Source organism: Giraffa tippelskirchi, chromosome 1 (genome assembly GCF_054371585.1).
Source record: "Giraffa tippelskirchi isolate mGirTip1 chromosome 1, T2T-mGirTip1v1.2.pri, whole genome shotgun sequence".
NCBI lineage: Eukaryota > Metazoa > Chordata > Mammalia > Artiodactyla > Giraffidae > Giraffa > Giraffa tippelskirchi.
Window position 1 is genome coordinate 157,563,246 of NC_137275.1, and position 17,026 is coordinate 157,580,271.

Sequence of the window (17,026 nt, forward strand, 5' to 3'; positions counted from 1 at the left end):
CAATAACTGAACCTGTCAACTCTGTCTTCCAATCATCTCTGGAATCCACATGCTTCTCTCTGTCAGGAGCTCAAGTGAGCTAGAGAACGTTTAGCTGTCAGGTGTTGGAGTAGCTGATTAACAATGAGCTAAAATGAAAGTAACAGTCAAGTCCTTAATCACTTAACTACAATAGTACAAGGAAGAGGATAAAAGCAAACTAAGTGTTGACACCATCCATTTCATTTTCTGCTGTGGAATTATGAACCGATGGAGTTGACTCACTGTTGAGTGAGCCCCAAACAAAAGGCTCCTACAATTTTATGAACTGTGGAGCCAAAGGAGAGGAAGAGGGAGAAGGGCTAGAAGTGGAAAAATACTGAGTACTGTGTTGGAATGGGAAAAGCGTTTTCTAGGGTCCCTGATAAGGAGACCTCCAAATGAAGATATCTGGACAAGGAATACAGAGTATGTAAGAGAATGGCTGCAACTCCCTTTAGAGACTGCAGTGCCTTGGCTAGTGTGGGAGAGAGGTTTTTCCCTATGCGGCCTGCCTGGTAAAGCCTTTGTAATTGCCTATTGTAGGACCTGAAAAGTCACAAATAGGATTTTGGCAAGAAGCTGGACTCCTCATTCCCAATTCCTTGTTCTGCAACCTTAGCCCAAGCCACTGTCCTCTCTTACCTCTGAAACAGCCTCCTTACTCATCTCCTTGAAGACAGGCTTGCCATCCTCCAGGTTGTTTTCCATAAAGCTGCCTAAAGGATCTTTGTAAAATAGAAATATGATCTAATCATTTCTATATCAGTCAGATTCTCTAAAGGAAATAGACTTTAATTGAGATGGTTCAGATGAAAAGCTTCAATAGAAGAGTTTCTTACAGAGATGTGAGCAAAATTAAGGAGACTAGGAACAGGGGAAGTCATATCCATCTTTAAGGCCTGTAGGGTCAAGAAATAGTTACTCAGTGAGAGCTGGAGACCCAGGAGAGATAAATAGTCATGGCCAGAGATACAGCACTGAACCAAGAGGGCACAAGGCTAGACAACTCATTGGCCAAACTGAACCAAAAGCCAGCAAGCAAAAGAAACTGGGTGGTGGAACCTGTGGGGATCAGCTTTCCATGGCAAGATCAAGGCAGAGTGGGTTTTCATGTAAGGGAAACAGAGAAGAACCAACACAATACCCCTGCTTAAACCTCACCAATGTCTTCACTGTGCTTATAGGATAAAGTCCAAGATCCTTGATATGGTTCTAGCTGTTTCCTGATCTAGACTCGGTTGTCTTCACCAATTTTATCACATATTTCCCTCTCTTCCTGCTCTATACTTCACTCACATCCACTTTGGGTCTTTCATATCCAGGCTTTTGTAAGGACTATTCTCTCTTCCAGAAATATTTTCTCCAAACACTCTACGTTTTTCTTCAGTTTTATTGAAATATAATTGACATACAACACTGTGTAAGTTAAAGTTGTACAGCATAATGATTTGACTTACATGTATTATGAAATTATTATTACAATAAGTTTAGAACCTCTATCATTTCATAGAGATGCAAAACTTAAAGAAAAGATTCCTTATAATTAGAATTCTTAGGATTTACTCTCTTAGCAACTTTTATATATAAAATGCAATTGCATTTATCATGTTGTATACTCCAGTCAGTCACTCTCACTTTAATCTGGATGCAGTGAACTCACTTTTTCAATCTCATTAAATGTCACTTCCTGCAATAATTCTATTATTACATGACCCTGATTGGGCTTAGTGCTTTCTCATGGGTTCCCATATCCTACTTCCACATCAAAACCTTAAGAGAACTTCCTGTCACTCCCACTATACTGTAAGCTTTAGGGAGCACAGATTGTATCTATCATGTTCACTATTGTATCCTTGGTGTACTTGGTACTGGTAAGTACTTACTGAATGTATGAGCATTTATTAGATTTCATGTACTTGTCACTCACTACCTTTTCCATTGATTTCTTTTTATATCTATTTTATGTAGAGAGTTTATTAGGAGAGGCTGCTAGATTTTATCAGTGTTTTTTGAGCAAGTGTTCATATGGTCATATGGTTTTTCTCTTTAATTTTCTGTTGTAACGAATACTTGAATAATTGATTTTAGACCATACACTTGGATTCCTACAATTTTTACCATCTAGTAATAATACATGTAATTCATTTTATTAGATGCTAAATTTTGTTTGCTGATAACTTACTTAGAATTTTTATATCTAGATTCATTAGTGAAAGTGGCCTGAAAGTTTTGCTTTTTCATGCTCTTTATTTGGTTTCAGCAAAAGGATTATGCTTGCTTATAAAATAAATGGAAGAGCTTAAATTGCATCAGAATTACCTGTTATTTAAGAGTTAGAGCACAGTTAATGAAACATCGATCCTTGTTTTAACGGCTTTAATAGTCACCTGCATTAGTTTCCTATTGCTACTGTAACAAAGTAGCACAAAATTAGTAAAACAACACAAATTGATTCTCTCATAGTTCTGGAGGTTGAATAAGCAAAATCAGCTTACTGGCTAAAGTCATCAGGGCTGCACCTCCTCTGAGGGCTCTAGAGAAGAATCTAGTTCCTTGTCCCTTCCACCTTCTAGAGGCCACCTACATTTTTTGGCTCCTGGTCTTTTCCTGCATCTTCAAGCTAGTAGTGTATCATCTTCAAATCTCTGCTTCCCAGTCACACTGTCTTCATCTATGGTCAGATGACCTTCTACCTCCATCTCATAAAGATACTTGTTATTACATTTGGGGCAACCCAGATAATAGAATAAAATGCCGAAGTTACACCTGCAAAAATCTCTTTGCTACAAAGGATAATGTTCACAAATTCCAGGTAATAGAATCTGAGTATACTTGAGGGTCATTACTTATCCTACTACTGTTCTTATTATATACGAACGCTTGAGATTGCAGGAGGAGAAGGGGATGACAGAGCATGAGATGGTTGGATGGCATCACAGACTCGATGGACATGAGTTTGAGTAAACTCCAGGAGTCGGTGATGGACAGGGAGGCCTGGCGTGCTGCGATTCATGAGGTCACAAAGAGTCAGACATGACTGAGTGACTGAACTGAACTGAGACTGCATCATTTGGATCAACCAGAAAATGCAGGATAATTTCTTTATCTTCCAAACATAATCCTTTGACCATATAAAACAACTTATTCGCAGATTCAGGGACTAGCACACAGACCTCTTTGGGGGATCATTATTCAGTCTACCATATTACCTTTCAAATCTTTCCTATGGAAATTGGTCTTTTTATGTTTTATACTTCTTTAGGTCGGGTCTAGCCATTTTCCATTGTGGAAGAAAATAATCAATTTCTCTCTACTCCTAAAATTTGTTCCTGTAGATTTGTATAAAATATTCTCATAATTTTTATTTTTAATTAATTAATTTATTTTAATTTGAGAATGATTACTTTATAATATTGTGATGGCCACAGGTAAAATCCCTTTTCATTCCTCATCTGGTGTAATTTGTTTTTTCACAATATTTTGCTAGAATTAGGTTTGTGAAGGATGTTTTTATTGATCTTTTCAAAGGAGTAGCTTTTAAATCAAAATTTTCTTTCTACATCTTTTTTTCTGTTTAATCAAGCAATTTTAGGTTATGTTTTATTTTCCTAGTTTGAGTACTCATTTGTTCTAATTTTTTTGTCAAGTTTTTAATTTTTCTTCACAATTTGGAAATGCTGCTAAAATGTTTATACGTTTCCTGTCTTACTAAACAAATAAGCCTAAAAACCATTCTCATAGTTAAAATTCATTATTAAAAGCAGCAGTTCTAATTCAGCAATGAAAAAATACCCTTGAGGTAGGCAAAATCATTACTACTAAACTAAGTGGGACAAGATTGACTTCTGTTCCTTCTAATCTTTAAGATCATCTTTATATTATATATTTCTGATTTTATTGGATTATAATGAGTGTCTGGTTTTAAAAGCCTTTGTTGTTTTATTTTTTAATTTTTTCCACCAAATATTAATTTTTATAAATGAACAATGCTCAGGTAAAATATGTGTTATCAATTCTAAACATATAGGTTCTACATGTATCTATTAAGTCAAATTTTATTTACATGTTAAATTTTCTATATTATTAGTTACTCATTGTTTAGAAAATTAATTCTTGAAGAAGTGTATGAATATACTTGATAGTTATATTGCTATTAGTGTTTTCTTTGTTTATAACAGTTTTTGCTGCATGTAGATTTATGAGAGTTGTATTTACTTTGTAAATTATACCTTTTAAAATAATTTAGTGCTCTTTTTCATGTGCAATTCTTTTCATCTTAAATTCAATTTTAACTAATATTAATATTGCTATTCCTGCTTTCTTTTTTGCTTAAAATTACATATTGTCTTGCTGTTTATTCATTTTCAAGCTTGATCACTTTAAGTGTTAATTGTAAGCACAGTATATCTCATTTCTTTAAACAGATCTAGTTTTATTTTTGATGTACAATATTATATATTAGTTTCAGGTATGTAAGATATTCAGTATTTTTATACATTACAAAATGATAATCATGAAAAGTCTAGTTACCATCTGTCACCATATGAAGTTATTAACAATATTATTGACTATGTTTCCAATTCTGTACATTATATCTTCATGATTTTCAATTTTATAACTAGAAGTTTGCACCTCTTAATCTCCCTCAACTATTTCACTTATCCACCTACCCCTCTGCCCTCTGGAAATCACCAATTTGTTTTCTGTATTTTCGAGTATGTTCTATTTTGTTATGTTTGTTCATTTGTTTTGTTTTTTATCTTCCACATATATGTAAGTAAGTAAGTTAGACAGCCTTGTCTAACTCAATGAAACTATGAGGCAAAGCATGTAGGGCCACCCAAGACAGATGGATCATAGTGGAGAGTTCTGAAAAAACGTGATCCACTAGAGAAGGGAATGGCAAACCACTTCAGTATTCTTGCCTTGAGAACCCCATGAACAGCATGAAAAGGCAAAAAGATAGGATACCAAAAGATGAACACCCCAGGTTGGTAGGTGCCCAATATGCTAATGGAGATCAGTGGCGAAATAACTCCACAAAGAATGAAGAGATGGAGCCAAAGCAAAAACAACACCCAGTTATGGATGTGACAGGTGATGGAAGTAAAGCCTGATGCTGTAAAGAGCAATATTGCATAGGAACCTGAAATGTTAGGTCGATGAATCAAAGCAAATTGGAAGTGGTCAAACAGGAGATGGCAAGAGTGAACGTCGACATTCTAGGAATCAGTGAACTAAAATGGACTGGAATGGGTGGATTTAACTCAGATGACCATTATATTTACTACTGTGGGCAAGAACCCCTTAGAAGAAATGAAGTAGCCATCATAGTCGACGGAAGAGTCCGAAATGCAGTAATTGGATGCTCAAAAACGACAGAACCATCTCAGTTCGTTTCCAAGGCAAACCATTCAATATCACGGTAATCTCAGTCTATGCCCCGACCAGTAATGTTGAAGAAGCTGAAGTTGAATGGTTCTACGAAGATCTAAAAGACCTTCTAGAGCTAATACCCCAAAAAGATGTCCTTTTCATTATAGGGGACTGGAATGCAAAAGTAGGAAGCCAAGAAATACCTGGAGTAACAGGCATACTTGGCCTTGGAGTACAAAATGAAGCAGGTCAAAGGCTAATCAGAGTTTTGCCAAGAGAGTGCACTGATCATAGGAAACAACTTCTTCCAACAACACAAGAGAAGACTCTACACATGGACATCACCAGATGGTCAGTACTGAAATCAGATTGATTATATTCTTTGCAGCCAAAGATGGAGAATCTCTATACTGTCAGCAAAAACAAGACCGGGAGCTGACTGTGGCTCAGATCATGACCTCCTTGTGCCAAATTCAGACTTAAATTAAATAAAGTAGGGAAAACCACTAGACCATTCAGGTATGACCTAAATCAAATCCCTTACGATTATACAGTGGAAGTGACAAATAGATTCAAGGGACTAGATTTGATAAGACAGAGTGCCTGAAGAACTATGGACAGAGGTTTGTGACATTGTACAAGAGGCAGTGATCAAGACCATCCCCAAGAAAAAGAAATGCAAAAATGCAAAATGGTTGTCTGAGGAGGCCTTATGAATAGCTGAGAAAAAAAGAGAAGTGAAAGGCAAAGGAAAAAAGGAAAGATATACCCATTTGAATGCAGAGTTCCAAAGAATAGCAGGGAAAGATAAGAAAGCCTTCCTTGGTGATCAATGCAAAGAAATAGAAGAAAATAATAGAATGGGAAGGACTAGAGATCTCTTCAAGAAAACTAGAGATACCAAGGGAACATTTCATGCAACGATGGGCACAATAAAGGACAGAAATGGTATGGACCTAACAGAAGCAGAAGATATTAAGAAGAGGTGGCAAGAATACACAGAAGAACTATACAAAAAAGATCTTCATGACCTAGATAATCATGATGGTGTGATCACTCAACTACAGCCAGATATCCTGGAATGCAAAGTCAAGTGGGCTTTAGGAAGCATCACTACGAACAAAGCTAGTGGAGGTATTCCAGTTGAGCTATTTCAAATCCTAAAAGAGGGTCCTGTGAAAGTGCTGCTCTCAATATGCCAGCAAATTTGGAAAACTCAGCAGTGGCCACAGGACTGGAAAAGGTCAGTTTTCACTCCAATCCCAATCCCAAAGAAAGACAATGCCAAAGAATTTTCAAATTACCACACAATTGCACTCATCTCACACGCTAGCAAAGTAATATTCAAAATTCTCCAAGCCAGGCTTCAACAGTACGTGAACCGCAAACTTCCAGATGTTCAATTTGGATTTACAAAAGGCAGGAGATCCAGCGATCAAATTGCCAACATCCATTGGATCATCGAAAAAGCAAGAGAGTTCCAGAAAAACATCTACCTCTGCTTTATTGACTATGCCAAAGCCTTTGACCGTGTGGATCACAACAAACAGTGGAAAATTCTTTAAGAGATTGGAATACCAGACCACCTGACCTGCCTCCTGAGAAATCTATATGCAGGTCAAGAGGCAATAGTTAAAACTGGACATGGAACAACAGACTGGTTCCAAATATGGAAAGGAGTACATAAAGGCTGTTTTTAACTTATATGCAGAGTACATCACGCAAAATGCTGGGCTGGATGAAACATAAGGTGGAATCAAGATTGCTGGGAGAAATATCAATAACGTCAGATATGCAGATGACACCACCCTTATGGCAGAAAGCGAAGAAGAACTAAAGAGCCTCTTGATGAGAGTGAAAAAGTTGGCTTAAAACTCAACATTCAGAAAACTAAGATCATGACATCAGGTCCCATCATTTGATGGCAGATAGATATGGAAATAGTGACAAACGTTATTTTTTGTGGCTCCAAAATCACTGCAGATGGTGACTGCAGCCATGAAACTAAAAGACGCTTGCTCCTTGGAAGAAAAGCTATGACCAACCTAGACAGCATATTAAAAAGCAGAGACATTACTTTGCCAACAAAGGCCCATATAGTCAAAGCTATGGTTTTTCCAGTAGTCATGTATGGATGTGAGAGTTGGACCATAAAGAAAGCTGAGCGACAAAGAATTGATGCTTTTGAACTGTGGTGTTGGAGAAGACTCTTGAGAGTCTCTTGGACTGCAAGGAGATCCAACCAGTCAATCATAAAGGAAATCTGTCCTGAAAATTCATTGGAAAAACTGATAATGTAGCTGAAACTCCAATACTTTGGCCACCTGATGTGAAGAACTGCCTCACTGGAAAAGACCCTGATGCTGGGAAAGATTGAAGGTGGGAGGATAAGGGGACGACAGAGGATGAGATGATTGGATGGCATCACCGACTTAGTGGACATTAGTTTGAATAAGCTCCAGGAGTTGGTGATGGTCAGGGAAGCCTGGCGTGCTGTGGTCCATGAGGTTGCAAAGAGTCGGACACAACTGAGCGACTGAACTGAACTATGAGCACTTTTATGGAATATGACATTTAAACCTTAACAAGGACTCTTGAGTATAGGACAAACTGGGTGACTTAAGTCACCTTCTAAGGTGTCTCTTGAAAGGTTGGAAAGAATCATGACTAATGCTGAGTTTCCCAAAAGATAACAGAGTAGGGAATAAAGAGGCTGAGGGTAGTAGCCATGCTGAAATGAATATGTTATGTGAAACCAAAGACTCTCAGATGATGATGTGCCAAATAAGGGCTCTGAGTACATGTCGTTTCTCCAGATATTAGGAATTCTAATAAAAGATAAAAGGATATCAGGATCATTAAGAAGGTCAGTGGCAGGTCTTTTCTGCTTACTCAGGCTGTTGGTAGGAGATGCAGTCACAGAGCCATGTTCATTAATGTCATTTGGATAATGGAGCCCTTCAAGTAGTAGAAGCCAGGTGGTAGTACTTGACTATTTAAAAGCCAAATTGTCACAGTTTTCACAATGACCAGCAAACTCAGAGAGGCTGCCAAGAAAGCTTGATCTTCAGGAGGTTATTGAGATATTAATGGAGTTTGAGACCCCTATAGGCAAAATACACAGGCAGCTATTTTGGCAGGCACCCAAGAGTACTGTGCAACCAAAAAAAGAAAGGGAGGAGGCAATCATGGAAGATATAGAAGTTGAGCACAGAAGTCCCAATAGAATTATGGTACCTTGCTCAGTTCTTAGATCTGAATCAATTTTTATATACAGAACCCATTGACTGAAAAGGAAGCTAGGTCGTGAGTAGGAGGGACCCTGAAACATGATAGCAAGCATGTACTATAATGATTTTTTTCAGTTCTTCCTTATGACCATTTACTTAGATGACTGTATACTGGAGAAAAACCAGTGCCCAGTTCCTTTGACCTAAAGGAAAGAGCTATAGTAGTAGGAAAAGCCAAGTAGAAACTTTGGAAACTGCCTTCCCCCACCTGGCCAAGATACGAAGTCAAACACAGTATCACATCCTTGTGGCAGAGGTGGGAGGGCAGTGCTGGTGGAAATTAGTGCCACTTTTAAAGACTTAAAGGACAGAGCAGTTATGGTCCTTATAGTATCTCCATTTAATTTATAAGTCTGTTCCCTGCATAAACTGACTAGATTCGGAAGGATGACTGTAGCTATTGCAAACTCAACCAGGTAATAGCCTAATAGCAGCTTCTGTGCCAGACATGGTATACTTACTAGAATAGATGGATAAGGCCTTCAGTAAATAGTATGCAAACAACAATTTGGTAAATGTATTCATTTCTATTCTGATCAGGAACAGTATGATCTGGCATAAAAAAACAGACTCATAGAACAAAGGAACAGAATAGACAGCATGGAAATAAACTTAAACATATATTGTCAACTAATTTTCAACAGGGCCACCAAGAACACACACTGGAAAAAGGATAATCTCTTCAGTAAACGGTATTGGGAAATTGGACAACCACATGCGAAATAATGAAATTGGAACTATACCTTACACTATGTAAAAAAGTCAACTCAAAATGCATTAAAGACTTAAGCATAAGACCTGAAATCACTATCCTCCCAGAAAAAAAAACAAGTAAGCCAAACAATCAGCACCCACTTTTAAAATTGGGTAAATGACAGAAATAGACATTTTTCTGAAGGAGGTGCACAAGTGATCAACAGATATATGAAAAAGGTGCCAGAAAATGTACATGAAAATACAAATCAAAACTATAGTAAGATATCACCTCATACCTGTTAGGATGACTATTATTTAAAGATTAAAAAATAAGAAATGTTGGTAAGGATGTGGACAAAAGGAAATCCTTTGTACAATGTTGGTGGGGTTGTGAATTAGTTCAGCCATTATGGGAAACAGTACAGGAACTTCTCAAAAAATTAAAACTAGAACTACCATATGATTCAGCAGTCCCACTATTGAGTATATATTCAAAGAAAATGAAATCACTGACTTGAAAAGGCATTTGTACTCTCATGTTTTTTGCAACATTATTCACAGTAGAAAAGACATGGAACAACCTAATTGGCAGTGGATGAATGGGTGTAGGAAATATGGTATGTGTACTCACATGTAAATACAAACATACATAAACACAGAGAGTTTGAGGTTTGGGGGTGCACAAGCCACCCATCTCCTTTCATGGCCTTGCAATAAACTTCTCTCTGCTCCAAACTGACATTTCATTTTGTTTAACCTCACTGTGCACCAGGCACAAGAACTTGCACTAACACAGAGAGAAACATTATTCAGCCATTAAAAAGAAGAGATCCTATCATTTGTGGCAACATAGATGAACCTAGAGGACATTATGCTAAATGTAATAAACCAGACACAGAAATAAGAATATTGCATGGTCTTGCTTTTTTGTGAAATACGGAAAAAAAATTGAGCTCACAGAAGCAGAGAGTAGAGTGGTAGTTATCAGGAGGGAGGATGGGGGAAATGGAGAGGTGTTGCTCAAGGGTACGAACTTTCAGTTATAAAATGAATAAGTCCTGGAATTCTAATGTGGTATGGTTACTGTAGTTAAAGCAAGGAAAGCTTGAAATTTGTTTTTCAAAGACTCTTTCAAAGAAAGAGTGATCATTGTTATTTTTGTAACAATATCACATTGTTTTAATTATTATAGCTTTATTGTTTTTTTCAATGTATGTAGTTCAATATTCATTCTATATCATATCTAAGAACATCTATCTAGATTTTTAAAATATCTTTTTCATTTGTAATTTATCTCTTGTATATTTGTCTTGCTTAATAGTAAGAAACCTGAGAAGTTAAATTATCTGCATGATTGCTTAAAGCAAGGCTTGTCAAACTTTTTGACCTAGGACACATAGAAAACAATTGCATTTGCACAACCACCTGGAGTAAGCAAAAAAGGCATCTCAAATTCAGACTGATCTGGAGGGTTTGGGCTCTCAAAAAAGGAATGCAAAGGGATAAAGCAGACGGATTTCAATTTAACATAGGAAAGTAAGGAAGGGTAGGCTTCATTGAGAAGGTGTCATTTAAGCAAATTCATCAAGAATGTTAAGAAGTATGAGAAAGAAGAATGGAACTGGAGGAATCAACCTGCCTGACTTCAGGCTCTACTACAAGGCCACAGTCGTCAAGACAGTATGGTACTGGCATAAGGACAGAAATATAGATCAATGGAACAAAATAGAAAGCCCAGAGATAAATCCACGCACCTATGGACACCTTATCTTTGACAAAGGAGGCAAGAATATACAATGGAGAAAAGACAATCTCTTTAACAAGTGGTGCTGGGAAAACTGGTCAAACACTTGTAAAAGAATGAAACTAGAACATTTTCTAACACCATACACAAAAATAAACTCAAAATGGATTAAAGATCTAAACGTAAGACTAGAAACTATAAAACTCCTAGAGGAAAACATAGGCAAAACACTCTCCAACATAAATTACAGCAGGATCCTCCATGACCCACCTCCCAGAATATTGGAAATAAAAGCAAAAATAAACAAATGGGACCTAATTAAAATTAAAAGCTTTTGCACAACAAAGGAAACTATAAGCAAGGTGAAAAGACAGCCTTCAGAATGTGAGAAAATAATAACAAACAAAGCAACAGACAAACAATTAATCTCAAAAATATACAAGCAACTCCTGAAGCTGAATTCCAGAAAAATAAACGACCCAATCAAAAAATGGGTCAAAGAATAAACAAACATTGATCCAAAGAAGACATACAGATGGCTAACAAACACATGAAAAGATACTCAACATCACTCATTATTAGAGAAATGCAAATCAAAACCACAATGAGGTACCATTTCACACCCGTCAAAACGGCTGCTATCCAAAAGTCTACAAGCAATAAATGCTGGAGAGGGTGTGGAGAAAACGGAACCCTCTTACACTGTTGGTGGGAATGCAAACTAGTACAGCCACTATGGAGAACAGTGTGGAGATTCCTTAAAAAACTGGGACTAGAACTGCCATATGACCCAGCAATCTCTCTGCTGGGCATACACACCGAGGAAACCAGAATTGAAAGAGACATGTGTACCCCAGTGTTCATCGCAGCACTGTTTATAATAGCCAGGACATGAAGCAACCTAGATGTCCATCAGCAGACGAATGGATAAGGAAGCTGTGGTACATATACACAATGGAATATTGCTCAGCCATTAAAAACAATACATTTGAATCAGTTCTATTGAGATGGATGAAACTGGAGCCTATTATACAGAGTGAAGTAAGCCAGAAAGAAAAACACCAATACAGTATACTAATGCATATATATGGAATTTGAAAGATGGTAATGATAACCCTATATGCGAGACAGAATAAGAGACACAGATGCATAGAACAGTCTTATGGACTCTGAGGGAGAAGGTGAGAGTGGGACATTCTGAGAGAATAGCATTGAAACATGTATATTATCATATGTGAAACAGAACATCATTCCAGCTTCGATGCATGAGACAAATGCTCAGGGCTGGGGCAATGGGATGACCCAGAGGGATGGGATGGGAAGGGAGGTGGGAGGGGGGCTCAGGATGGGGAACACATGTAAACCCATGGCTGATTCATGTCAATGTATGGCAAAAACTACTACAATATTGTAAAGTAATTAGCCCCCAACTAAAATAAATAAATTTATTAAAAAAAAAAAGCAAACAAAACCTAAGCCACCAAAAAAAAAAAAAAAGAAAGAAAGAAAGAAAACTACCATCTCGGGACTTCTCTGGTGGTCCAGAGGCTAAGACCCTAACTCCCAAAGCAAAGGGCCCATGTTTTATCCCTGTTTGGAGAACTAAGATGTCCAATGCCACAATTAACATCTTGAATGGTGCAACTAAAGATTCTGCATGCCACAACTAAGACCCGGTGCAACCAAATAAAAGAAATTAACAAAAATAAAAGATTATTAGGACTTCCCTGGTGGTACAGTGGATAAGAATCTGCCTGCCGATGTAGAGGACATAAGTTCGATCCCTGGTCCAGGAAGATTCTACTTGCCGAGGAGTAAATAAGCCCATGTACCACAACCACTAAACCTGCACTCTAGAGCCCCTGAGCCACAACTACTGAAGCCCATGTGCCTAGAGCACATGCTCTGCAACAAGAAAAGCCACCGCAATGAGAAGTCCCTGCACTGCTACTAAGAGAGTAGCCCCTGCTCTCCACAACTAGAATAAGCCCGTGCACAATAATGAAGACCCAGGGCAACCCAAAATAAAAATAAATAAATACATTTGAAAAAATAAAATAAAGTATTTTAAAAAAAAATAAGGTTACTATCTAATCCTCAAGAAAAAAAAAAAAGAATGTTAAGAAGTAGTCATACAGGTATCTAGGGGGAGACTGTTTCAGTAAGAGGAAACAGCAGAGACAAAGGCCACAAGGCTAGGGTAGCACATTTGGCCTTGAGCAATAGCAAGAATTTCTTTGAAGAAGGAAGAGAGTAAAGGGAGATGCTGTGGGTTTAAAGAGGTAACTGTGGCATGTTAGATAGGACCTTAAGACTCAAAGAAAGGATTTGACTTTTTATTCAGAGACAAATGGGGAGCCACTACAGGCATTTAGCAGAAGAGTGGCTTAATCTGAATAGACTGTAGGGTGATTAGGGTCAAAGCAGGGAGACTTGAAAAGAGGCTATAGTCATAATCCCATTGAGAGGTGATGGTGATGTAGACCAGGTAAGAGCAATGGAAGTGGTAACAAATGACTGAATTCTGGATCTTATGAAGGTTGACTTGAGTGAGTCACTTAACATCTCTGAACATTAGTTATAAATCAGTAACATGAGGATAAATAATATCTACCTTGTATAGTATTATGGGACTAAAGGAGATAGTACTTGTAAGGTGTTTAATAGGGTGCATGGCTCAAAGCAAGCAACAGGGCATGGAAGCAAAAAGTCTTATTAAAAGAATTCAGAAAATCATCTACTCATTCACTTATGCCTTCCAAAAGTACTAATTGAAATAAATATTTGTATTTTGAATACAAGTTCAGATTTGAAGGGGTTATGGTTAAAATTCCTTGGGGAAGCCACTCAGATAAAACTGAGACTATAGAAACTTTTTTGAAGTACAATGTACTTTGATGTTGGCTAGAAATGCCCAATCACAATGACTGCAGGAGATTCCAACCATAAATCTTATTTACTAAAATGTCTCTTCAGGAGGACACACTTGTGAGTCTCTTTATTTTGCCACTCTCACAATTTCATCTTTCTGTATCTATGAAGAATCAGATTACCCACTAAGAGCTTTTTTTTTTTTTACTATTATTTGATCACAATTTATTTTAAAGTCATGAAAAGCCAGCAACAGTCAGGCTGGAGAAATACTTGATTGTACCCATGTTTCCATGGGGGTGGGGATGCAGCACTGAGTTACACAATGAGATAAAACTGACTTCCTTTCCACCTTCCTGGCAACATTTGTGTTGGATAAGGCAACGGATGGGCAGCTACTGAATCACTGTTGGCTTGAACCATGCAAGAACAACAAATAATAGAGTAATAGGTGTGCAATAAACATCTGATTGCTGAATCTTGGGCTGAAAAATGGATAAAAATTATCACAGAAGGTAATAATGGTTGAAAGGCATTTCAACTCATAATTTTAAAAAATTAATCCAAGCAATAAGCTTTTTAAAAACTTCTTCCTGCCACCTTTACACAGGGCAGCACAGTCCAAAGGCAATTTTCTCTTTTCTGTAATTGCTTAGGTCGATAACACAGAGTGGTCTGCTTCTGCCCTCTCTTGTTCCACATGAGGGGAAACACATAGGACCACCTAAACATCTTCCTCCAAAGCTCTGGGTTATAGAAATGATCAACAAATAACATTTATTTCACACCTAAGCATAAATAGCTAAAATGAAGATTACCGTTCACTTTCCTCTTCCATTATTTCCACTCTGCGAGGCCCGTAGAGTAGGACATAAGCTATGTGCCAGTCTCCACCACCAGAAAGTCGTAAGATATCCTCTGGTGTCACAATGCTGACCTTATCATCATCAAACTTGATCCATCCATCTTGTTTCCTTTTCACCCATGATACATAATGGCCTGAAGAGCTAGACCTTCCCTGATGCGTTAGCACTGCTTGTAAATCATAGTATCCACAATTATTGGAGCCAATGTCATCAGCAAAAGAAAAGGGTTCATACTTAACTTCTTTTTGGGGACTACTGTTTTTATCACCTGTCTTTGGCTGCTGATTTACTTTTTTATCCTCTAGATCCTTGAATTTTGATCGAAAAGAAACCATTTTCTCTTGAAGTTCTGGGGTACATAGTTCATACACATCCAACATAAAGGGGAAATTTCACATCCTTAAGAACTTTAGCATTCACAGATTCCTTCTCTTTGTAAAAAAATCAAACCATTTGAATAGTTAAGTAAGCAGGTAACTGGCTGCTCTTGGAAGATTTGATGTACAAAGCATTTCTTTGCAATGTTGGAGACTGCTTGGTGATTTCTTCCTGAAGTCGCAACTTAAGTCCTGTAAAAAGATACTTGACTTCTTGATTGATGAAACAGCTAAGCTGAAGCTGACTTTCCTTTCCTTTAGTGACTTCTTCTTCTTCAGATTCTGTACATTTCATGGTTGTCTCAAATTCAACTCCAAAGAACTGATCAGTTAAACTTTTCTTTTTAGAAGGTGTCACTGCTGATGCAGATGAAGAATCTGTCTCTTTAACAGTATCATCCTCTATAGCTTCCAATTTCTGCTGTAATACTCGCATCATTTGTACCCAACACTCATTAGCATCCTGCTGAAGATACTGTCCTTGTTCGCCCTTCTCTGCAAACTGTGGAAAAGCCATGTGCAAAAATTGCAGTAGAATAATCGGTGGAATACCAGAAGAAATTTTATCCATGGAATCAAACAAATCTCTAAGGGCTGCAGTAATATACTGTGCTGATGCCATTTCTCCTGAAGCTCTCAAGGCGCCTACATACCTTTTAAGGGCATCTTTGAGTTCAGGCACAGAACAAATACACTGAACTGTAGCATTCATGTAACAAGTATTACCAAGGTTTGTCAGTCCACATGGTAATTCCATAGCAGATGCTAACTGTTCTTCTGTCATGTCTTCTACAAAGACAGTTTTAGCTGAGGGTTCCTCAGGAAGAGCATCTGCTGACCCCATCATTAGTACAGTCATTCCATTTTTCATTTTGATGTTCCCCCAATCATCATCCTTCAGTGTTCCTCCTTTCACCATAACTTTCTGTCTGGCCAGCTGGACTCCAGTCAGTGCAAAAAGCTGAGCCTTGAACACCATCGGAGGTTCATCAGTATTCAATTCTACACCTTCAAATTTCTCCTTTCCCCGTTTCACAGTAACGGAGTAGAGTGGCATGGCGGGGCGTGGCGGCGCGGGAAGGCCGGGCCTGGCAAGGATGGTGAAGGGAAGGGGCTGCGAAGGAGCTGCGGTGGCGGCAGAGGCAGAGGCGCGGCGATGGCCCCACTAAGAGCTTTTAAATCAAGAGAAAACTGGAGGGGAGAATTAGTTATAGCTGAGTCAGCATTTCAGGGTTAAACTGTAGGCCTTTCTATCCTGACTGACCTCAATATTTTGGATTCTATTGTTTAACTTCAGTAGAAGATCAACCTTTCAATAATCCTGGTTTGTATGTAATTGAAGAAGAATAGGAACTAAGAGCTACAGACTTACGATGAAGCATTTACTACTTGAGCAAGCACATTGTTTTACTCACACTGCATTCTGCTCAACAGACATTTTGACAATGGGGAAGAAAACGTTTCAGATTAATTATTAAGAGATTATCCAGTTGGTCTTGAGTAATATGATTCTCTGAAATTAGCGTGGCAGAAATAAGTGGCTTTATGCGCACTCAGCACCTATGTCTTTATTATGTCTCCATGAGCACGTGTTGGGCACAGAGGATACAAAGAAGAATGAGACGTTCAGTTCAGTCGCTCAGTCGTGTCTGACTCTTTGCGACCCCTTGAATCGCAGCACGCCAGGCCTCCCTGTCCATCACCAACCCCCGGAGTCTACCCAAACCCATGTCCATCGAGTCGGTGATGCCATCCAACCATCTCATCCTCTGTCGTCCCCTTCTC

The 17,026-nt window shown here is 38.1% G+C and overlaps 1 pseudogene; it reads right to left on the reverse strand.

The window, feature by feature from the left end:
• Positions 1-14,629: 14,629 nt before the first annotated feature.
• LOC145510205 (ubiquitin carboxyl-terminal hydrolase 14 pseudogene) lies at positions 14,630-16,332 on the reverse strand (annotated as a pseudogene).
• Between the last annotated feature and the right edge of the window lie 694 nt (positions 16,333-17,026).